The sequence below is a fragment of the Anomaloglossus baeobatrachus genome, unplaced genomic scaffold, assembly GCF_048569485.1.
Source record: "Anomaloglossus baeobatrachus isolate aAnoBae1 unplaced genomic scaffold, aAnoBae1.hap1 Scaffold_416, whole genome shotgun sequence".
In the NCBI taxonomy this organism is placed as follows: domain Eukaryota; kingdom Metazoa; phylum Chordata; class Amphibia; order Anura; family Aromobatidae; genus Anomaloglossus; species Anomaloglossus baeobatrachus.
Genome location: NW_027443495.1, coordinates 149,856 through 172,788, shown reverse-complemented (window position 1 = coordinate 172,788; position 22,933 = coordinate 149,856). Strand labels below are relative to the sequence as shown.

Here is a 22,933-nt window from a genome sequence, read left to right as displayed (position 1 = left end):
GGGGCATTGTGACAAGCCGCCAGTGTTCCGTCTCTTCATGTTGTGCACTGTTCAAACCGAAAATACATCAACAGGCAGGCTACAGAAAAGCTTACTAACAAAGGTTAGAGAGGGGCTTTCTCAGAGGGCTTTTTACAGTTTGTCTATTCCCAATTAGCCGGTTTAGTATACTTAATGAAAGTACTAATTCTTTCATAGGCCGCCCATTCTTAGTATTTGACGTTCAGGTAACAACAGGTAACTTTATTTGGAGTGGAAGCAGAGAGATAACACCAGATGCCAATTGTAGATCCTCTCACACCTGTGGTCACTGCAGCATCTGACTCCACTTTGTCCAAAAGGGATCTATTCCATTCAATTACACATGATCTAGATTAGACTGACAACAAGATACTGCACGGGACATAGCAGAGTTGGTGAAGTTGAGTGGTGATGAGTTTGCTATTTGGATGAATAAAGCAAGTAAAAAGTGTGTTAGATAAAAATTCATTTCAATTCGCTAATCGGGCTAATATGAATCAGGTGAATCGAGTTCTGCTTTTGGAAACTGGGTTAAGAAGGGGTGCACCGTTCCTGGAGGTACTGCAATACCAGGTCAATGCGTGGAGTGGACAGAGCAAGCTCTTTTTCCATCTCCCTGTTCTAAAAATCCATTTAATATATGGTCCCCAGATAGGGGACGTATCAGATATTAAACTGATAAGAACAGATACTACACTTGATCTTAGCCAAAAGGCCGAGAAGCGATAACCAGAATTGGTTTGGGCCTCGAGTGGCACCCTGGCCTATGCCGGACACATCTTAGGGAGAGAGAGCGAGAGGGAGACAAACCCACGCCTACACAAGACATTTTGTCACCCAAGCCAACCCTTGAAAAGGCTGCTTTGCAGAGCAAAAACAAGAAGAATGGTGCGTTTTGCAGCCGCCGCCCACTGCAATGAATCTGAATAACTCCTCCTTTAGGGCGCAAGCAACTCCCCTCCCCCTTGCAGTCTTTCCAATTCACGATACAAAAAGACGGACAGGACAGGTTGCCTGACTTTCCGTCACTGCCACCCTTTGCCATCCTTACCCGTAGAAAGCCCTTTCATCATCCCCAAACCCTAATCTTTTCCCTTTCCTTCCCAGCCCCCAAACCCTGCCCTCTGTACCTTTCTCACCACCCGCTTCCCTTCTCCTGTCATCCCCCTACCACCCGGGAAAAAAAGAGATTGCCCCCTCCTTCCACTAGCCCACCCTCCCACCCAAAGAACAACTTCTTCTGCGCAGCTTGTTTTCTAGGCAGCAGCGCTATTGTGATGTCATCGGGGGGCATTGTGACAAGCCGCCAGTGTTCCGTCTCTTCATGTTGTGCACTGTTCAAACTGAAAATACATCAACAGGCAGGCTACAGAAAAGCTTACTAACAAAGGTTAGAGAGGGGCTTTCTCAGAGGGCTTTTTACAGTTTGTCTATTCCCAATTAGCCGGTTTAGTATACTTAATGAAAGTACTAATTCTTTCATAGGCCGCCCATTCTTAGTATTTGACGTTCAGGTAACAACAGGTAACTTTATTTGGAGTGGAAGCAGAGAGATAACACCAGATGCCAATTGTAGATCCTCTCACACCTGTGGTCACTGCAGCATCTGACTCCACTTTGTCCAAAAGGGATCTATTCCATTCAATTACACATGATCTAGATTAGACTGACAACAAGATACTGCACGGGACATAGCAGAGTTGGTGAAGTTGAGTGGTGATGAGTTTGCTATTTGGATGAATAAAGCAAGTAAAAAGTGTGTTAGATAAAAATTCATTTCAATTCGCTAATCGGGCTAATATGAATCAGGTGAATCGAGTTCTGCTTTTGGAAACTGGGTTAAGAAGGGGTGCACCGTTCCTGGAGGTACTGCAATACCAGGTCAATGCGTGGAGTGGACAGAGCAAGCTCTTTTTCCATCTCCCTGTTCTAAAAATCCATTTAATATATGGTCCCCAGATAGGGGACGTATCAGATATTAAACTGATAAGAACAGATACTACACTTGATCTTAGCCAAAAGGCCGAGAAGCGATAACCAGAATTGGTTTGGGCCTCGAGTGGCACCCTGGCCTATGCCGGACACATCTTAGGGAGAGAGAGCGAGAGGGAGACAAACCCACGCCTACACAAGACATTTTGTCACCCAAGCCAACCCTTGAAAAGGCTGCTTTGCAGAGCAAAAACAAGAAGAATGGTGCGTTTTGCAGCCGCCGCCCACTGCAATGAATCTGAATAACTCCTCCTTTAGGGCGCAAGCAACTCCCCTCCCCCTTGCAGTCTTTCCAATTCACGATACAAAAAGACGGACAGGACAGGTTGCCTGACTTTCCGTCACTGCCACCCTTTGCCATCCTTACCCGTAGAAAGCCCTTTCATCATCCCCAAACCCTAATCTTTTCCCTTTCCTTCCCAGCCCCCAAACCCTGCCCTCTGTACCTTTCTCACCACCCGCTTCCCTTCTCCTGTCATCCCCCTACCACCCGGGAAAAAAAGAGATTGCCCCCTCCTTCCACTAGCCCACCCTCCCACCCAAAGAACAACTTCTTCTGCGCAGCTTGTTTTCTAGGCAGCAGCGCTATTGTGATGTCATCGGGGGGCATTGTGACAAGCCGCCAGTGTTCCGTCTCTTCATGTTGTGCACTGTTCAAACCGAAAATACATCAACAGGCAGGCTACAGAAAAGCTTACTAACAAAGGTTAGAGAGGGGCTTTCTCAGAGGGCTTTTTACAGTTTGTCTATTCCCAATTAGCCGGTTTAGTATACTTAATGAAAGTACTAATTCTTTCATAGGCCGCCCATTCTTAGTATTTGACGTTCAGGTAACAACAGGTAACTTTATTTGGAGTGGAAGCAGAGAGATAACACCAGATGCCAATTGTAGATCCTCTCACACCTGTGGTCACTGCAGCATCTGACTCCACTTTGTCCAAAAGGGATCTATTCCATTCAATTACACATGATCTAGATTAGACTGACAACAAGATACTGCACGGGACATAGCAGAGTTGGTGAAGTTGAGTGGTGATGAGTTTGCTATTTGGATGAATAAAGCAAGTAAAAAGTGTGTTAGATAAAAATTCATTTCAATTCGCTAATCGGGCTAATATGAATCAGGTGAATCGAGTTCTGCTTTTGGAAACTGGGTTAAGAAGGGGTGCACCGTTCCTGGAGGTACTGCAATACCAGGTCAATGCGTGGAGTGGACAGAGCAAGCTCTTTTTCCATCTCCCTGTTCTAAAAATCCATTTAATATATGGTCCCCAGATAGGGGACGTATCAGATATTAAACTGATAAGAACAGATACTACACTTGATCTTAGCCAAAAGGCCGAGAAGCGATAACCAGAATTGGTTTGGGCCTCGAGTGGCACCCTGGCCTATGCCGGACACATCTTAGGGAGAGAGAGCGAGAGGGAGACAAACCCACGCCTACACAAGACATTTTGTCACCCAAGCCAACCCTTGAAAAGGCTGCTTTGCAGAGCAAAAACAAGAAGAATGGTGCGTTTTGCAGCCGCCGCCCACTGCAATGAATCTGAATAACTCCTCCTTTAGGGCGCAAGCAACTCCCCTCCCCCTTGCAGTCTTTCCAATTCACGATACAAAAAGACGGACAGGACAGGTTGCCTGACTTTCCGTCACTGCCACCCTTTGCCATCCTTACCCGTAGAAAGCCCTTTCATCATCCCCAAACCCTAATCTTTTCCCTTTCCTTCCCAGCCCCCAAACCCTGCCCTCTGTACCTTTCTCACCACCCGCTTCCCTTCTCCTGTCATCCCCCTACCACCCGGGAAAAAAAGAGATTGCCCCCTCCTTCCACTAGCCCACCCTCCCACCCAAAGAACAACTTCTTCTGCGCAGCTTGTTTTCTAGGCAGCAGCGCTATTGTGATGTCATCGGGGGGCATTGTGACAAGCCGCCAGTGTTCCGTCTCTTCATGTTGTGCACTGTTCAAACCGAAAATACATCAACAGGCAGGCTACAGAAAAGCTTACTAACAAAGGTTAGAGAGGGGCTTTCTCAGAGGGCTTTTTACAGTTTGTCTATTCCCAATTAGCCGGTTTAGTATACTTAATGAAAGTACTAATTCTTTCATAGGCCGCCCATTCTTAGTATTTGACGTTCAGGTAACAACAGGTAACTTTATTTGGAGTGGAAGCAGAGAGATAACACCAGATGCCAATTGTAGATCCTCTCACACCTGTGGTCACTGCAGCATCTGACTCCACTTTGTCCAAAAGGGATCTATTCCATTCAATTACACATGATCTAGATTAGACTGACAACAAGATACTGCACGGGACATAGCAGAGTTGGTGAAGTTGAGTGGTGATGAGTTTGCTATTTGGATGAATAAAGCAAGTAAAAAGTGTGTTAGATAAAAATTCATTTCAATTCGCTAATCGGGCTAATATGAATCAGGTGAATCGAGTTCTGCTTTTGGAAACTGGGTTAAGAAGGGGTGCACCGTTCCTGGAGGTACTGCAATACCAGGTCAATGCGTGGAGTGGACAGAGCAAGCTCTTTTTCCATCTCCCTGTTCTAAAAATCCATTTAATATATGGTCCCCAGATAGGGGACGTATCAGATATTAAACTGATAAGAACAGATACTACACTTGATCTTAGCCAAAAGGCCGAGAAGCGATAACCAGAATTGGTTTGGGCCTCGAGTGGCACCCTGGCCTATGCCGGACACATCTTAGGGAGAGAGAGCGAGAGGGAGACAAACCCACGCCTACACAAGACATTTTGTCACCCAAGCCAACCCTTGAAAAGGCTGCTTTGCAGAGCAAAAACAAGAAGAATGGTGCGTTTTGCAGCCGCCGCCCACTGCAATGAATCTGAATAACTCCTCCTTTAGGGCGCAAGCAACTCCCCTCCCCCTTGCAGTCTTTCCAATTCACGATACAAAAAGACGGACAGGACAGGTTGCCTGACTTTCCGTCACTGCCACCCTTTGCCATCCTTACCCGTAGAAAGCCCTTTCATCATCCCCAAACCCTAATCTTTTCCCTTTCCTTCCCAGCCCCCAAACCCTGCCCTCTGTACCTTTCTCACCACCCGCTTCCCTTCTCCTGTCATCCCCCTACCACCCGGGAAAAAAAGAGATTGCCCCCTCCTTCCACTAGCCCACCCTCCCACCCAAAGAACAACTTCTTCTGCGCAGCTTGTTTTCTAGGCAGCAGCGCTATTGTGATGTCATCGGGGGGCATTGTGACAAGCCGCCAGTGTTCCGTCTCTTCATGTTGTGCACTGTTCAAACCGAAAATACATCAACAGGCAGGCTACAGAAAAGCTTACTAACAAAGGTTAGAGAGGGGCTTTCTCAGAGGGCTTTTTACAGTTTGTCTATTCCCAATTAGCCGGTTTAGTATACTTAATGAAAGTACTAATTCTTTCATAGGCCGCCCATTCTTAGTATTTGACGTTCAGGTAACAACAGGTAACTTTATTTGGAGTGGAAGCAGAGAGATAACACCAGATGCCAATTGTAGATCCTCTCACACCTGTGGTCACTGCAGCATCTGACTCCACTTTGTCCAAAAGGGATCTATTCCATTCAATTACACATGATCTAGATTAGACTGACAACAAGATACTGCACGGGACATAGCAGAGTTGGTGAAGTTGAGTGGTGATGAGTTTGCTATTTGGATGAATAAAGCAAGTAAAAAGTGTGTTAGATAAAAATTCATTTCAATTCGCTAATCGGGCTAATATGAATCAGGTGAATCGAGTTCTGCTTTTGGAAACTGGGTTAAGAAGGGGTGCACCGTTCCTGGAGGTACTGCAATACCAGGTCAATGCGTGGAGTGGACAGAGCAAGCTCTTTTTCCATCTCCCTGTTCTAAAAATCCATTTAATATATGGTCCCCAGATAGGGGACGTATCAGATATTAAACTGATAAGAACAGATACTACACTTGATCTTAGCCAAAAGGCCGAGAAGCGATAACCAGAATTGGTTTGGGCCTCGAGTGGCACCCTGGCCTATGCCGGACACATCTTAGGGAGAGAGAGCGAGAGGGAGACAAACCCACGCCTACACAAGACATTTTGTCACCCAAGCCAACCCTTGAAAAGGCTGCTTTGCAGAGCAAAAACAAGAAGAATGGTGCGTTTTGCAGCCGCCGCCCACTGCAATGAATCTGAATAACTCCTCCTTTAGGGCGCAAGCAACTCCCCTCCCCCTTGCAGTCTTTCCAATTCACGATACAAAAAGACGGACAGGACAGGTTGCCTGACTTTCCGTCACTGCCACCCTTTGCCATCCTTACCCGTAGAAAGCCCTTTCATCATCCCCAAACCCTAATCTTTTCCCTTTCCTTCCCAGCCCCCAAACCCTGCCCTCTGTACCTTTCTCACCACCCGCTTCCCTTCTCCTGTCATCCCCCTACCACCCGGGAAAAAAAGAGATTGCCCCCTCCTTCCACTAGCCCACCCTCCCACCCAAAGAACAACTTCTTCTGCGCAGCTTGTTTTCTAGGCAGCAGCGCTATTGTGATGTCATCGGGGGGCATTGTGACAAGCCGCCAGTGTTCCGTCTCTTCATGTTGTGCACTGTTCAAACCGAAAATACATCAACAGGCAGGCTACAGAAAAGCTTACTAACAAAGGTTAGAGAGGGGCTTTCTCAGAGGGCTTTTTACAGTTTGTCTATTCCCAATTAGCCGGTTTAGTATACTTAATGAAAGTACTAATTCTTTCATAGGCCGCCCATTCTTAGTATTTGACGTTCAGGTAACAACAGGTAACTTTATTTGGAGTGGAAGCAGAGAGATAACACCAGATGCCAATTGTAGATCCTCTCACACCTGTGGTCACTGCAGCATCTGACTCCACTTTGTCCAAAAGGGATCTATTCCATTCAATTACACATGATCTAGATTAGACTGACAACAAGATACTGCACGGGACATAGCAGAGTTGGTGAAGTTGAGTGGTGATGAGTTTGCTATTTGGATGAATAAAGCAAGTAAAAAGTGTGTTAGATAAAAATTCATTTCAATTCGCTAATCGGGCTAATATGAATCAGGTGAATCGAGTTCTGCTTTTGGAAACTGGGTTAAGAAGGGGTGCACCGTTCCTGGAGGTACTGCAATACCAGGTCAATGCGTGGAGTGGACAGAGCAAGCTCTTTTTCCATCTCCCTGTTCTAAAAATCCATTTAATATATGGTCCCCAGATAGGGGACGTATCAGATATTAAACTGATAAGAACAGATACTACACTTGATCTTAGCCAAAAGGCCGAGAAGCGATAACCAGAATTGGTTTGGGCCTCGAGTGGCACCCTGGCCTATGCCGGACACATCTTAGGGAGAGAGAGCGAGAGGGAGACAAACCCACGCCTACACAAGACATTTTGTCACCCAAGCCAACCCTTGAAAAGGCTGCTTTGCAGAGCAAAAACAAGAAGAATGGTGCGTTTTGCAGCCGCCGCCCACTGCAATGAATCTGAATAACTCCTCCTTTAGGGCGCAAGCAACTCCCCTCCCCCTTGCAGTCTTTCCAATTCACGATACAAAAAGACGGACAGGACAGGTTGCCTGACTTTCCGTCACTGCCACCCTTTGCCATCCTTACCCGTAGAAAGCCCTTTCATCATCCCCAAACCCTAATCTTTTCCCTTTCCTTCCCAGCCCCCAAACCCTGCCCTCTGTACCTTTCTCACCACCCGCTTCCCTTCTCCTGTCATCCCCCTACCACCCGGGAAAAAAAGAGATTGCCCCCTCCTTCCACTAGCCCACCCTCCCACCCAAAGAACAACTTCTTCTGCGCAGCTTGTTTTCTAGGCAGCAGCGCTATTGTGATGTCATCGGGGGGCATTGTGACAAGCCGCCAGTGTTCCGTCTCTTCATGTTGTGCACTGTTCAAACCGAAAATACATCAACAGGCAGGCTACAGAAAAGCTTACTAACAAAGGTTAGAGAGGGGCTTTCTCAGAGGGCTTTTTACAGTTTGTCTATTCCCAATTAGCCGGTTTAGTATACTTAATGAAAGTACTAATTCTTTCATAGGCCGCCCATTCTTAGTATTTGACGTTCAGGTAACAACAGGTAACTTTATTTGGAGTGGAAGCAGAGAGATAACACCAGATGCCAATTGTAGATCCTCTCACACCTGTGGTCACTGCAGCATCTGACTCCACTTTGTCCAAAAGGGATCTATTCCATTCAATTACACATGATCTAGATTAGACTGACAACAAGATACTGCACGGGACATAGCAGAGTTGGTGAAGTTGAGTGGTGATGAGTTTGCTATTTGGATGAATAAAGCAAGTAAAAAGTGTGTTAGATAAAAATTCATTTCAATTCGCTAATCGGGCTAATATGAATCAGGTGAATCGAGTTCTGCTTTTGGAAACTGGGTTAAGAAGGGGTGCACCGGTCCTGGAGGTACTGCAATACCAGGTCAATGCGTGGAGTGGACAGAGCAAGCTCTTTTTCCATCTCCCTGTTCTAAAAATCCATTTAATATATGGTCCCCAGATAGGGGACGTATCAGATATTAAACTGATAAGAACAGATACTACACTTGATCTTAGCCAAAAGGCCGAGAAGCGATAACCAGAATTGGTTTGGGCCTCGAGTGGCACCCTGGCCTATGCCGGACACATCTTAGGGAGAGAGAGCGAGAGGGAGACAAACCCACGCCTACACAAGACATTTTGTCACCCAAGCCAACCCTTGAAAAGGCTGCTTTGCAGAGCAAAAACAAGAAGAATGGTGCGTTTTGCAGCCGCCGCCCACTGCAATGAATCTGAATAACTCCTCCTTTAGGGCGCAAGCAACTCCCCTCCCCCTTGCAGTCTTTCCAATTCACGATACAAAAAGACGGACAGGACAGGTTGCCTGACTTTCCGTCACTGCCACCCTTTGCCATCCTTACCCGTAGAAAGCCCTTTCATCATCCCCAAACCCTAATCTTTTCCCTTTCCTTCCCAGCCCCCAAACCCTGCCCTCTGTACCTTTCTCACCACCCGCTTCCCTTCTCCTGTCATCCCCCTACCACCCGGGAAAAAAAGAGATTGCCCCCTCCTTCCACTAGCCCACCCTCCCACCCAAAGAACAACTTCTTCTGCGCAGCTTGTTTTCTAGGCAGCAGCGCTATTGTGATGTCATCGGGGGGCATTGTGACAAGCCGCCAGTGTTCCGTCTCTTCATGTTGTGCACTGTTCAAACCGAAAATACATCAACAGGCAGGCTACAGAAAAGCTTACTAACAAAGGTTAGAGAGGGGCTTTCTCAGAGGGCTTTTTACAGTTTGTCTATTCCCAATTAGCCGGTTTAGTATACTTAATGAAAGTACTAATTCTTTCATAGGCCGCCCATTCTTAGTATTTGACGTTCAGGTAACAACAGGTAACTTTATTTGGAGTGGAAGCAGAGAGATAACACCAGATGCCAATTGTAGATCCTCTCACACCTGTGGTCACTGCAGCATCTGACTCCACTTTGTCCAAAAGGGATCTATTCCATTCAATTACACATGATCTAGATTAGACTGACAACAAGATACTGCACGGGACATAGCAGAGTTGGTGAAGTTGAGTGGTGATGAGTTTGCTATTTGGATGAATAAAGCAAGTAAAAAGTGTGTTAGATAAAAATTCATTTCAATTCGCTAATCGGGCTAATATGAATCAGGTGAATCGAGTTCTGCTTTTGGAAACTGGGTTAAGAAGGGGTGCACCGTTCCTGGAGGTACTGCAATACCAGGTCAATGCGTGGAGTGGACAGAGCAAGCTCTTTTTCCATCTCCCTGTTCTAAAAATCCATTTAATATATGGTCCCCAGATAGGGGACGTATCAGATATTAAACTGATAAGAACAGATACTACACTTGATCTTAGCCAAAAGGCCGAGAAGCGATAACCAGAATTGGTTTGGGCCTCGAGTGGCACCCTGGCCTATGCCGGACACATCTTAGGGAGAGAGAGCGAGAGGGAGACAAACCCACGCCTACACAAGACATTTTGTCACCCAAGCCAACCCTTGAAAAGGCTGCTTTGCAGAGCAAAAACAAGAAGAATGGTGCGTTTTGCAGCCGCCGCCCACTGCAATGAATCTGAATAACTCCTCCTTTAGGGCGCAAGCAACTCCCCTCCCCCTTGCAGTCTTTCCAATTCACGATACAAAAAGACGGACAGGACAGGTTGCCTGACTTTCCGTCACTGCCACCCTTTGCCATCCTTACCCGTAGAAAGCCCTTTCATCATCCCCAAACCCTAATCTTTTCCCTTTCCTTCCCAGCCCCCAAACCCTGCCCTCTGTACCTTTCTCACCACCCGCTTCCCTTCTCCTGTCATCCCCCTACCACCCGGGAAAAAAAGAGATTGCCCCCTCCTTCCACTAGCCCACCCTCCCACCCAAAGAACAACTTCTTCTGCGCAGCTTGTTTTCTAGGCAGCAGCGCTATTGTGATGTCATCGGGGGGCATTGTGACAAGCCGCCAGTGTTCCGTCTCTTCATGTTGTGCACTGTTCAAACCGAAAATACATCAACAGGCAGGCTACAGAAAAGCTTACTAACAAAGGTTAGAGAGGGGCTTTCTCAGAGGGCTTTTTACAGTTTGTCTATTCCCAATTAGCCGGTTTAGTATACTTAATGAAAGTACTAATTCTTTCATAGGCCGCCCATTCTTAGTATTTGACGTTCAGGTAACAACAGGTAACTTTATTTGGAGTGGAAGCAGAGAGATAACACCAGATGCCAATTGTAGATCCTCTCACACCTGTGGTCACTGCAGCATCTGACTCCACTTTGTCCAAAAGGGATCTATTCCATTCAATTACACATGATCTAGATTAGACTGACAACAAGATACTGCACGGGACATAGCAGAGTTGGTGAAGTTGAGTGGTGATGAGTTTGCTATTTGGATGAATAAAGCAAGTAAAAAGTGTGTTAGATAAAAATTCATTTCAATTCGCTAATCGGGCTAATATGAATCAGGTGAATCGAGTTCTGCTTTTGGAAACTGGGTTAAGAAGGGGTGCACCGTTCCTGGAGGTACTGCAATACCAGGTCAATGCGTGGAGTGGACAGAGCAAGCTCTTTTTCCATCTCCCTGTTCTAAAAATCCATTTAATATATGGTCCCCAGATAGGGGACGTATCAGATATTAAACTGATAAGAACAGATACTACACTTGATCTTAGCCAAAAGGCCGAGAAGCGATAACCAGAATTGGTTTGGGCCTCGAGTGGCACCCTGGCCTATGCCGGACACATCTTAGGGAGAGAGAGCGAGAGGGAGACAAACCCACGCCTACACAAGACATTTTGTCACCCAAGCCAACCCTTGAAAAGGCTGCTTTGCAGAGCAAAAACAAGAAGAATGGTGCGTTTTGCAGCCGCCGCCCACTGCAATGAATCTGAATAACTCCTCCTTTAGGGCGCAAGCAACTCCCCTCCCCCTTGCAGTCTTTCCAATTCACGATACAAAAAGACGGACAGGACAGGTTGCCTGACTTTCCGTCACTGCCACCCTTTGCCATCCTTACCCGTAGAAAGCCCTTTCATCATCCCCAAACCCTAATCTTTTCCCTTTCCTTCCCAGCCCCCAAACCCTGCCCTCTGTACCTTTCTCACCACCCGCTTCCCTTCTCCTGTCATCCCCCTACCACCCGGGAAAAAAAGAGATTGCCCCCTCCTTCCACTAGCCCACCCTCCCACCCAAAGAACAACTTCTTCTGCGCAGCTTGTTTTCTAGGCAGCAGCGCTATTGTGATGTCATCGGGGGGCATTGTGACAAGCCGCCAGTGTTCCGTCTCTTCATGTTGTGCACTGTTCAAACCGAAAATACATCAACAGGCAGGCTACAGAAAAGCTTACTAACAAAGGTTAGAGAGGGGCTTTCTCAGAGGGCTTTTTACAGTTTGTCTATTCCCAATTAGCCGGTTTAGTATACTTAATGAAAGTACTAATTCTTTCATAGGCCGCCCATTCTTAGTATTTGACGTTCAGGTAACAACAGGTAACTTTATTTGGAGTGGAAGCAGAGAGATAACACCAGATGCCAATTGTAGATCCTCTCACACCTGTGGTCACTGCAGCATCTGACTCCACTTTGTCCAAAAGGGATCTATTCCATTCAATTACACATGATCTAGATTAGACTGACAACAAGATACTGCACGGGACATAGCAGAGTTGGTGAAGTTGAGTGGTGATGAGTTTGCTATTTGGATGAATAAAGCAAGTAAAAAGTGTGTTAGATAAAAATTCATTTCAATTCGCTAATCGGGCTAATATGAATCAGGTGAATCGAGTTCTGCTTTTGGAAACTGGGTTAAGAAGGGGTGCACCGTTCCTGGAGGTACTGCAATACCAGGTCAATGCGTGGAGTGGACAGAGCAAGCTCTTTTTCCATCTCCCTGTTCTAAAAATCCATTTAATATATGGTCCCCAGATAGGGGACGTATCAGATATTAAACTGATAAGAACAGATACTACACTTGATCTTAGCCAAAAGGCCGAGAAGCGATAACCAGAATTGGTTTGGGCCTCGAGTGGCACCCTGGCCTATGCCGGACACATCTTAGGGAGAGAGAGCGAGAGGGAGACAAACCCACGCCTACACAAGACATTTTGTCACCCAAGCCAACCCTTGAAAAGGCTGCTTTGCAGAGCAAAAACAAGAAGAATGGTGCGTTTTGCAGCCGCCGCCCACTGCAATGAATCTGAATAACTCCTCCTTTAGGGCGCAAGCAACTCCCCTCCCCCTTGCAGTCTTTCCAATTCACGATACAAAAAGACGGACAGGACAGGTTGCCTGACTTTCCGTCACTGCCACCCTTTGCCATCCTTACCCGTAGAAAGCCCTTTCATCATCCCCAAACCCTAATCTTTTCCCTTTCCTTCCCAGCCCCCAAACCCTGCCCTCTGTACCTTTCTCACCACCCGCTTCCCTTCTCCTGTCATCCCCCTACCACCCGGGAAAAAAAGAGATTGCCCCCTCCTTCCACTAGCCCACCCTCCCACCCAAAGAACAACTTCTTCTGCGCAGCTTGTTTTCTAGGCAGCAGCGCTATTGTGATGTCATCGGGGGGCATTGTGACAAGCCGCCAGTGTTCCGTCTCTTCATGTTGTGCACTGTTCAAACCGAAAATACATCAACAGGCAGGCTACAGAAAAGCTTACTAACAAAGGTTAGAGAGGGGCTTTCTCAGAGGGCTTTTTACAGTTTGTCTATTCCCAATTAGCCGGTTTAGTATACTTAATGAAAGTACTAATTCTTTCATAGGCCGCCCATTCTTAGTATTTGACGTTCAGGTAACAACAGGTAACTTTATTTGGAGTGGAAGCAGAGAGATAACACCAGATGCCAATTGTAGATCCTCTCACACCTGTGGTCACTGCAGCATCTGACTCCACTTTGTCCAAAAGGGATCTATTCCATTCAATTACACATGATCTAGATTAGACTGACAACAAGATACTGCACGGGACATAGCAGAGTTGGTGAAGTTGAGTGGTGATGAGTTTGCTATTTGGATGAATAAAGCAAGTAAAAAGTGTGTTAGATAAAAATTCATTTCAATTCGCTAATCGGGCTAATATGAATCAGGTGAATCGAGTTCTGCTTTTGGAAACTGGGTTAAGAAGGGGTGCACCGTTCCTGGAGGTACTGCAATACCAGGTCAATGCGTGGAGTGGACAGAGCAAGCTCTTTTTCCATCTCCCTGTTCTAAAAATCCATTTAATATATGGTCCCCAGATAGGGGACGTATCAGATATTAAACTGATAAGAACAGATACTACACTTGATCTTAGCCAAAAGGCCGAGAAGCGATAACCAGAATTGGTTTGGGCCTCGAGTGGCACCCTGGCCTATGCCGGACACATCTTAGGGAGAGAGAGCGAGAGGGAGACAAACCCACGCCTACACAAGACATTTTGTCACCCAAGCCAACCCTTGAAAAGGCTGCTTTGCAGAGCAAAAACAAGAAGAATGGTGCGTTTTGCAGCCGCCGCCCACTGCAATGAATCTGAATAACTCCTCCTTTAGGGCGCAAGCAACTCCCCTCCCCCTTGCAGTCTTTCCAATTCACGATACAAAAAGACGGACAGGACAGGTTGCCTGACTTTCCGTCACTGCCACCCTTTGCCATCCTTACCCGTAGAAAGCCCTTTCATCATCCCCAAACCCTAATCTTTTCCCTTTCCTTCCCAGCCCCCAAACCCTGCCCTCTGTACCTTTCTCACCACCCGCTTCCCTTCTCCTGTCATCCCCCTACCACCCGGGAAAAAAAGAGATTGCCCCCTCCTTCCACTAGCCCACCCTCCCACCCAAAGAACAACTTCTTCTGCGCAGCTTGTTTTCTAGGCAGCAGCGCTATTGTGATGTCATCGGGGGGCATTGTGACAAGCCGCCAGTGTTCCGTCTCTTCATGTTGTGCACTGTTCAAACCGAAAATACATCAACAGGCAGGCTACAGAAAAGCTTACTAACAAAGGTTAGAGAGGGGCTTTCTCAGAGGGCTTTTTACAGTTTGTCTATTCCCAATTAGCCGGTTTAGTATACTTAATGAAAGTACTAATTCTTTCATAGGCCGCCCATTCTTAGTATTTGACGTTCAGGTAACAACAGGTAACTTTATTTGGAGTGGAAGCAGAGAGATAACACCAGATGCCAATTGTAGATCCTCTCACACCTGTGGTCACTGCAGCATCTGACTCCACTTTGTCCAAAAGGGATCTATTCCATTCAATTACACATGATCTAGATTAGACTGACAACAAGATACTGCACGGGACATAGCAGAGTTGGTGAAGTTGAGTGGTGATGAGTTTGCTATTTGGATGAATAAAGCAAGTAAAAAGTGTGTTAGATAAAAATTCATTTCAATTCGCTAATCGGGCTAATATGAATCAGGTGAATCGAGTTCTGCTTTTGGAAACTGGGTTAAGAAGGGGTGCACCGTTCCTGGAGGTACTGCAATACCAGGTCAATGCGTGGAGTGGACAGAGCAAGCTCTTTTTCCATCTCCCTGTTCTAAAAATCCATTTAATATATGGTCCCCAGATAGGGGACGTATCAGATATTAAACTGATAAGAACAGATACTACACTTGATCTTAGCCAAAAGGCCGAGAAGCGATAACCAGAATTGGTTTGGGCTTCGAGTGGCACCCTGGCCTATGCCGGACACATCTTAGGGAGAGAGAGCGAGAGGGAGACAAACCCACGCCTACACAAGACATTTTGTCACCCAAGCCAACCCTTGAAAAGGCTGCTTTGCAGAGCAAAAACAAGAAGAATGGTGCGTTTTGCAGCCGCCGCCCACTGCAATGAATCTGAATAACTCCTCCTTTAGGGCGCAAGCAACTCCCCTCCCCCTTGCAGTCTTTCCAATTCACGATACAAAAAGACGGACAGGACAGGTTGCCTGACTTTCCGTCACTGCCACCCTTTGCCATCCTTACCCGTAGAAAGCCCTTTCATCATCCCCAAACCCTAATCTTTTCCCTTTCCTTCCCAGCCCCCAAACCCTGCCCTCTGTACCTTTCTCACCACCCGCTTCCCTTCTCCTGTCATCCCCCTACCACCCGGGAAAAAAAGAGATTGCCCCCTCCTTCCACTAGCCCACCCTCCCACCCAAAGAACAACTTCTTCTGCGCAGCTTGTTTTCTAGGCAGCAGCGCTATTGTGATGTCATCGGGGGGCATTGTGACAAGCCGCCAGTGTTCCGTCTCTTCATGTTGTGCACTGTTCAAACCGAAAATACATCAACAGGCAGGCTACAGAAAAGCTTACTAACAAAGGTTAGAGAGGGGCTTTCTCAGAGGGCTTTTTACAGTTTGTCTATTCCCAATTAGCCGGTTTAGTATACTTAATGAAAGTACTAATTCTTTCATAGGCCGCCCATTCTTAGTATTTGACGTTCAGGTAACAACAGGTAACTTTATTTGGAGTGGAAGCAGAGAGATAACACCAGATGCCAATTGTAGATCCTCTCACACCTGTGGTCACTGCAGCATCTGACTCCACTTTGTCCAAAAGGGATCTATTCCATTCAATTACACATGATCTAGATTAGACTGACAACAAGATACTGCACGGGACATAGCAGAGTTGGTGAAGTTGAGTGGTGATGAGTTTGCTATTTGGATGAATAAAGCAAGTAAAAAGTGTGTTAGATAAAAATTCATTTCAATTCGCTAATCGGGCTAATATGAATCAGGTGAATCGAGTTCTGCTTTTGGAAACTGGGTTAAGAAGGGGTGCACCGTTCCTGGAGGTACTGCAATACCAGGTCAATGCGTGGAGTGGACAGAGCAAGCTCTTTTTCCATCTCCCTGTTCTAAAAATCCATTTAATATATGGTCCCCAGATAGGGGACGTATCAGATATTAAACTGATAAGAACAGATACTACACTTGATCTTAGCCAAAAGGCCGAGAAGCGATAACCAGAATTGGTTTGGGCCTCGAGTGGCACCCTGGCCTATGCCGGACACATCTTAGGGAGAGAGAGCGAGAGGGAGACAAACCCACGCCTACACAAGACATTTTGTCACCCAAGCCAACCCTTGAAAAGGCTGCTTTGCAGAGCAAAAACAAGAAGAATGGTGCGTTTTGCAGCCGCCGCCCACTGCAATGAATCTGAATAACTCCTCCTTTAGGGCGCAAGCAACTCCCCTCCCCCTTGCAGTCTTTCCAATTCACGATACAAAAAGACGGACAGGACAGGTTGCCTGACTTTCCGTCACTGCCACCCTTTGCCATCCTTACCCGTAGAAAGCCCTTTCATCATCCCCAAACCCTAATCTTTTCCCTTTCCTTCCCAGCCCCCAAACCCTGCCCTCTGTACCTTTCTCACCACCCGCTTCCCTTCTCCTGTCATCCCCCTACCACCCGGGAAAAAAAGAGATTGCCCCCTCCTTCCACTAGCCCACCCTCCCACCCAAAGAACAACTTCTTCTGCGCAGCTTGTTTTCTAGGCAGCAGCGCTATTGTGATGTCATCGGGGGGCATTGTGACAAGCCGCCAGTGTTCCGTCTCTTCATGTTGTGCACTGTTCAAACCGAAAATACATCAACAGGCAGGCTACAGAAAAGCTTACTAACAAAGGTTAGAGAGGGGCTTTCTCAGAGGGCTTTTTACAGTTTGTCTATTCCCAATTAGCCGGTTTAGTATACTTAATGAAAGTACTAATTCTTTCATAGGCCGCCCATTCTTAGTATTTGACGTTCAGGTAACAACAGGTAACTTTATTTGGAGTGGAAGCAGAGAGATAACACCAGATGCCAATTGTAGATCCTCTCACACCTGTGGTCACTGCAGCATCTGACTCCACTTTGTCCAAAAGGGATCTATTCCATTCAATTACACATGATCTAGATTAGACTGACAACAAGATACTGCACGGGACATAGCAGAGTTGGTGAAGTTGAGTGGTGATGAGTTTGCTATTTGGATGAATAAAGCAAGTAAAAAGTGTGTTAGATAAAAATTCATTTCAATTCGCTAATCGGGCTAATATGAATCAGGTGAATCGAGTTCTGCTTTTGGAAACTGGGTTAAGAAGGGGTGCACCGTTCCTGGAGGTACTGCAATACCAGGTCAATGCGTGGAGTGGACAGAGCAAGCTCTTTTTCCATCTCCCTGTTCTAAAAATCCATTTAATATATGGTCCCCAGATAGGGGACGTATCAGATATTAAACTGATAAGAACAGATTTTTTTTTTTTTTTTTTTTTTTTTTTTTTTGAAGGATGAGTTTGAAAATAAAAAAGTGACCGCCTCTCGTTGCCCAGGTAACTGTCCGTCACAAGGGGGCTATGACATCCTACGATGCACACTCCCCCAAGGCCAGCAGTTGTGCAATACCCTGGCACCTTTCAGCACCAACCAAGGTAGTACCCTCCCAAACTACACTTGATCTTAGCCAAAAGGCCGAGAAGCGATAACCAGAATTGGTTTGGGCCTCGAGTGGCACCCTGGCCTATGCCGGACACATCTTAGGGAGAGAGAGCGAGAGGGAGACAAACCCACGCCTACACAAGACATTTTGTCACCCAAGCCAACCCTTGAAAAGGCTGCTTTGCAGAGCAAAAACAAGAAGAATGGTGCGTTTTGCAGCCGCCGCCCACTGCAATGAATCTGAATAACTCCTCCTTTAGGGCGCAAGCAACTCCCCTCCCCCTTGCAGTCTTTCCAATTCACGATACAAAAAGACGGACAGGACAGGTTGCCTGACTTTCCGTCACTGCCACCCTTTGCCATCCTTACCCGTAGAAAGCCCTTTCATCATCCCCAAACCCTAATCTTTTCCCTTTCCTTCCCAGCCCCCAAACCCTGCCCTCTGTACCTTTCTCACCACCCGCTTCCCTTCTCCTGTCATCCCCCTACCACCCGGGAAAAAAAGAGATTGCCCCCTCCTTCCACTAGCCCACCCTCCCACCCAAAGAACAACTTCTTCTGCGCAGCTTGTTTTCTAGGCAGCAGCGCTATTGTGATGTCATCGGGGGGCATTGTGACAAGCCGCCAGTGTTCCGTCTCTTCATGTTGTGCACTGTTCAAACCGAAAATACATCAACAGGCAGGCTACAGAAAAGCTTACTAACAAAGGTTAGAGAGGGGCTTTCTCAGAGGGCTTTTTACAGTTTGTCTATTCCCAATTAGCCGGTTTAGTATACTTAATGAAAGTACTAATTCTTTCATAGGCCGCCCATTCTTAGTATTTGACGTTCAGGTAACAACAGGTAACTTTATTTGGAGTGGAAGCAGAGAGATAACACCAGATGCCAATTGTAGATCCTCTCACACCTGTGGTCACTGCAGCATCTGACTCCACTTTGTCCAAAAGGGATCTATTCCATTCAATTACACATGATCTAGATTAGACTGACAACAAGATACTGCACGGGACATAGCAGAGTTGGTGAAGTTGAGTGGTGATGAGTTTGCTATTTGGATGAATAAAGCAAGTAAAAAGTGTGTTAGATAAAAATTCATTTCAATTCGCTAATCGGGCTAATATGAATCAGGTGAATCGAGTTCTGCTTTTGGAAACTGGGTTAAGAAGGGGTGCACCGTTCCTGGAGGTACTGCAATACCAGGTCAATGCGTGGAGTGGACAGAGCAAGCTCTTTTTCCATCTCCCTGTTCTAAAAATCCATTTAATATATGGTCCCCAGATAGGGGACGTATCAGATATTAAACTGATAAGAACAGATACTACACTTGATCTTAGCCAAAAGGCCGAGAAGCGATAACCAGAATTGGTTTGGGCCTCGAGTGGCACCCTGGCCTATGCCGGACACATCTTAGGGAGAGAGAGCGAGAGGGAGACAAACCCACGCCTACACAAGACATTTTGTCACCCAAGCCAACCCTTGAAAAGGCTGCTTTGCAGAGCAAAAACAAGAAGAATGGTGCGTTTTGCAGCCGCCGCCCACTGCAATGAATCTGAATAACTCCTCCTTTAGGGCGCAAGCAACTCCCCTCCCCCTTGCAGTCTTTCCAATTCACGATACAAAAAGACGGACAGGACAGGTTGCCTGACTTTCCGTCACTGCCACCCTTTGCCATCCTTACCCGTAGAAAGCCCTTTCATCATCCCCAAACCCTAATCTTTTCCCTTTCCTTCCCAGCCCCCAAACCCTGCCCTCTGTACCTTTCTCACCATCCGCTTCCCTTCTCCTGTCATCCCCCTACCACCCGGGAAAAAAAGAGATTGCCCCCTCCTTCCACTAGCCCACCCTCCCACCCAAAGAACAACTTCTTCTGCGCAGCTTGTTTTCTAGGCAGCAGCGCTATTGTGATGTCATCGGGGGGCATTGTGACAAGCCGCCAGTGTTCCGTCTCTTCATGTTGTGCACTGTTCAAACCGAAAATACATCAACAGGCAGGCTACAGAAAAGCTTACTAACAAAGGTTAGAGAGGGGCTTTCTCAGAGGGCTTTTTACAGTTTGTCTATTCCCAATTAGCCGGTTTAGTATACTTAATGAAAGTACTAATTCTTTCATAGGCCGCCCATTCTTAGTATTTGACGTTCAGGTAACAACAGGTAACTTTATTTGGAGTGGAAGCAGAGAGATAACACCAGATGCCAATTGTAGATCCTCTCACACCTGTGGTCACTGCAGCATCTGACTCCACTTTGTCCAAAAGGGATCTATTCCATTCAATTACACATGATCTAGATTAGACTGACAACAAGATACTGCACGGGACATAGCAGAGTTGGTGAAGTTGAGTGGTGATGAGTTTGCTATTTGGATGAATAAAGCAAGTAAAAAGTGTGTTAGATAAAAATTCATTTCAATTCGCTAATCGGGCTAATATGAATCAGGTGAATCGAGTTCTGCTTTTGGAAACTGGGTTAAGAAGGGGTGCACCGTTCCTGGAGGTACTGCAATACCAGGTCAATGCGTGGAGTGGACAGAGCAAGCTCTTTTTCCATCTCCCTGTTCTAAAAATCCATTTAATATATGGTCCCCAGATAGGGGACGTATCAGATATTAAACTGATAAGAACAGATACTACACTTGATCTTAGCCAAAAGGCCGAGAAGCGATAACCAGAATTGGTTTGGGCCTCGAGTGGCACCCTGGCCTATGCCGGACACATCTTAGGGAGAGAGAGCGAGAGGGAGACAAACCCACGCCTACACAAGACATTTTGTCACCCAAGCCAACCCTTGAAAAGGCTGCTTTGCAGAGCAAAAACAAGAAGAATGGTGCGTTTTGCAGCCGCCGCCCACTGCAATGAATCTGAATAACTCCTCCTTTAGGGCGCAAGCAACTCCCCTCCCCCTTGCAGTCTTTCCAATTCACGATACAAAAAGACGGACAGGACAGGTTGCCTGACTTTCCGTCACTGCCACCCTTTGCCATCCTTACCCGTAGAAAGCCCTTTCATCATCCCCAAACCCTAATCTTTTCCCTTTCCTTCCCAGCCCCCAAACCCTGCCCTCTGTACCTTTCTCACCACCCGCTTCCCTTCTCCTGTCATCCCCCTACCACCCGGGAAAAAAAGAGATTGCCCCCTCCTTCCACTAGCCCACCCTCCCACCCAAAGAACAACTTCTTCTGCGCAGCTTGTTTTCTAGGCAGCAGCGCTATTGTGATGTCATCGGGGGGCATTGTGACAAGCCGCCAGTGTTCCGTCTCTTCATGTTGTGCACTGTTCAAACCGAAAATACATCAACAGGCAGGCTACAGAAAAGCTTACTAACAAAGGTTAGAGAGGGGCTTTCTCAGAGGGCTTTTTACAGTTTGTCTATTCCCAATTAGCCGGTTTAGTATACTTAATGAAAGTACTAATTCTTTCATAGGCCGCCCATTCTTAGTATTTGACGTTCAGGTAACAACAGGTAACTTTATTTGGAGTGGAAGCAGAGAGATAACACCAGATGCCAATTGTAGATCCTCTCACACCTGTGGTCACTGCAGCATCTGACTCCACTTTGTCCAAAAGGGATCTATTCCATTCAATTACACATGATCTAGATTAGACTGACAACAAGATACTGCACGGGACATAGCAGAGTTGGTGAAGTTGAGTGGTGATGAGTTTGCTATTTGGATGAATAAAGCAAGTAAAAAGTGTGTTAGATAAAAATTCATTTCAATTCGCTAATCGGGCTAATATGAATCAGGTGAATCGAGTTCTGCTTTTGGAAACTGGGTTAAGAAGGGGTGCACCGTTCCTGGAGGTACTGCAATACCAGGTCAATGCGTGGAGTGGACAGAGCAAGCTCTTTTTCCATCTCCCTGTTCTAAAAATCCATTTAATATATGGTCCCCAGATAGGGGACGTATCAGATATTAAACTGATAAGAACAGATACTACACTTGATCTTAGCCAAAAGGCCGAGAAGCGATAACCAGAATTGGTTTGGGCCTCGAGTGGCACCCTGGCCTATGCCGGACACATCTTAGGGAGAGAGAGCGAGAGGGAGACAAACCCACGCCTACACAAGACATTTTGTCACCCAAGCCAACCCTTGAAAAGGCTGCTTTGCAGAGCAAAAACAAGAAGAATGGTGCGTTTTGCAGCCGCCGCCCACTGCAATGAATCTGAATAACTCCTCCTTTAGGGCGCAAGCAACTCCCCTCCCCCTTGCAGTCTTTCCAATTCACGATACAAAAAGACGGACAGGACAGGTTGCCTGACTTTCCGTCACTGCCACCCTTTGCCATCCTTACCCGTAGAAAGCCCTTTCATCATCCCCAAACCCTAATCTTTTCCCTTTCCTTCCCAGCCCCCAAACCCTGCCCTCTGTACCTTTCTCACCACCCGCTTCCCTTCTCCTGTCATCCCCCTACCACCCGGGAAAAAAAGAGATTGCCCCCTCCTTCCACTAGCCCACCCTCCCACCCAAAGAACAACTTCTTCTGCGCAGCTTGTTTTCTAGGCAGCAGCGCTATTGTGATGTCATCGGGGGGCATTGTGACAAGCCGCCAGTGTTCCGTCTCTTCATGTTGTGCACTGTTCAAACCGAAAATACATCAACAGGCAGGCTACAGAAAAGCTTACTAACAAAGGTTAGAGAGGGGCTTTCTCAGAGGGCTTTTTACAGTTTGTCTATTCCCAATTAGCCGGTTTAGTATACTTAATGAAAGTACTAATTCTTTCATAGGCCGCCCATTCTTAGTATTTGATGTTCAGGTAACAACAGGTAACTTTATTTGGAGTGGAAGCAGAGAGATAACACCAGATGCCAATTGTAGATCCTCTCACACCTGTGGTCACTGCAGCATCTGACTCCACTTTGTCCAAAAGGGATCTATTCCATTCAATTACACATGATCTAGATTAGACTGACAACAAGATACTGCACGGGACATAGCAGAGTTGGTGAAGTTGAGTGGTGATGAGTTTGCTATTTGGATGAATAAAGCAAGTAAAAAGTGTGTTAGATAAAAATTCATTTCAATTCGCTAATCG

At 46.5% G+C, this 22,933-nt stretch overlaps 16 non-coding genes and 1 pseudogene across 16 annotated transcripts; all 17 read right to left on the bottom strand.

The window, feature by feature from the left end:
• Nucleotides 1-557: 557 nt before the first annotated feature.
• LOC142278077 (U2 spliceosomal RNA) lies at nt 558-748 on the bottom strand. Its single transcript, XR_012741135.1, has one exon. It is a non-coding gene; the product is annotated as a U2 spliceosomal RNA (small nuclear RNA).
• Nucleotides 749-1,865: 1,117 nt separating this feature from the next.
• On the bottom strand, nt 1,866-2,056 carry LOC142278076 (U2 spliceosomal RNA). The gene has a single exon (XR_012741134.1). It is a non-coding gene; the product is annotated as a U2 spliceosomal RNA (small nuclear RNA).
• A 1,117-nt stretch (nt 2,057-3,173) lies between these two features.
• On the bottom strand, nt 3,174-3,364 carry LOC142278075 (U2 spliceosomal RNA). The gene has a single exon (XR_012741133.1). It is a non-coding gene; the product is annotated as a U2 spliceosomal RNA (small nuclear RNA).
• Nucleotides 3,365-4,481: 1,117 nt separating this feature from the next.
• Nucleotides 4,482-4,672, bottom strand: LOC142278074 (U2 spliceosomal RNA). Its single transcript, XR_012741132.1, has one exon. It is a non-coding gene; the product is annotated as a U2 spliceosomal RNA (small nuclear RNA).
• Nucleotides 4,673-5,789: 1,117 nt separating this feature from the next.
• On the bottom strand, nt 5,790-5,980 carry LOC142278073 (U2 spliceosomal RNA). The gene has a single exon (XR_012741131.1). It is a non-coding gene; the product is annotated as a U2 spliceosomal RNA (small nuclear RNA).
• A 1,117-nt stretch (nt 5,981-7,097) lies between these two features.
• Nucleotides 7,098-7,288, bottom strand: LOC142278072 (U2 spliceosomal RNA). The gene has a single exon (XR_012741130.1). It is a non-coding gene; the product is annotated as a U2 spliceosomal RNA (small nuclear RNA).
• Nucleotides 7,289-8,405: 1,117 nt separating this feature from the next.
• Nucleotides 8,406-8,596, bottom strand: LOC142278154 (U2 spliceosomal RNA). The gene has a single exon (XR_012741204.1). It is a non-coding gene; the product is annotated as a U2 spliceosomal RNA (small nuclear RNA).
• Nucleotides 8,597-9,713: 1,117 nt separating this feature from the next.
• LOC142278070 (U2 spliceosomal RNA) lies at nt 9,714-9,904 on the bottom strand. Its single transcript, XR_012741129.1, has one exon. It is a non-coding gene; the product is annotated as a U2 spliceosomal RNA (small nuclear RNA).
• A 1,117-nt stretch (nt 9,905-11,021) lies between these two features.
• Nucleotides 11,022-11,212, bottom strand: LOC142278069 (U2 spliceosomal RNA). Its single transcript, XR_012741128.1, has one exon. It is a non-coding gene; the product is annotated as a U2 spliceosomal RNA (small nuclear RNA).
• Nucleotides 11,213-12,329: 1,117 nt separating this feature from the next.
• LOC142278068 (U2 spliceosomal RNA) lies at nt 12,330-12,520 on the bottom strand. Its single transcript, XR_012741127.1, has one exon. It is a non-coding gene; the product is annotated as a U2 spliceosomal RNA (small nuclear RNA).
• A 1,117-nt stretch (nt 12,521-13,637) lies between these two features.
• On the bottom strand, nt 13,638-13,828 carry LOC142278067 (U2 spliceosomal RNA). Its single transcript, XR_012741126.1, has one exon. It is a non-coding gene; the product is annotated as a U2 spliceosomal RNA (small nuclear RNA).
• A 1,117-nt stretch (nt 13,829-14,945) lies between these two features.
• Nucleotides 14,946-15,136, bottom strand: LOC142278065 (U2 spliceosomal RNA). The gene has a single exon (XR_012741124.1). It is a non-coding gene; the product is annotated as a U2 spliceosomal RNA (small nuclear RNA).
• Nucleotides 15,137-16,253: 1,117 nt separating this feature from the next.
• LOC142278064 (U2 spliceosomal RNA) lies at nt 16,254-16,444 on the bottom strand. Its single transcript, XR_012741123.1, has one exon. It is a non-coding gene; the product is annotated as a U2 spliceosomal RNA (small nuclear RNA).
• Nucleotides 16,445-17,561: 1,117 nt separating this feature from the next.
• Nucleotides 17,562-17,766, bottom strand: LOC142278199 (U2 spliceosomal RNA; annotated as a pseudogene).
• Nucleotides 17,767-19,060: 1,294 nt separating this feature from the next.
• LOC142278063 (U2 spliceosomal RNA) lies at nt 19,061-19,251 on the bottom strand. Its single transcript, XR_012741122.1, has one exon. It is a non-coding gene; the product is annotated as a U2 spliceosomal RNA (small nuclear RNA).
• Nucleotides 19,252-20,368: 1,117 nt separating this feature from the next.
• Nucleotides 20,369-20,559, bottom strand: LOC142278062 (U2 spliceosomal RNA). The gene has a single exon (XR_012741121.1). It is a non-coding gene; the product is annotated as a U2 spliceosomal RNA (small nuclear RNA).
• A 1,117-nt stretch (nt 20,560-21,676) lies between these two features.
• LOC142278061 (U2 spliceosomal RNA) lies at nt 21,677-21,867 on the bottom strand. The gene has a single exon (XR_012741120.1). It is a non-coding gene; the product is annotated as a U2 spliceosomal RNA (small nuclear RNA).
• Between the last annotated feature and the right edge of the window lie 1,066 nt (nt 21,868-22,933).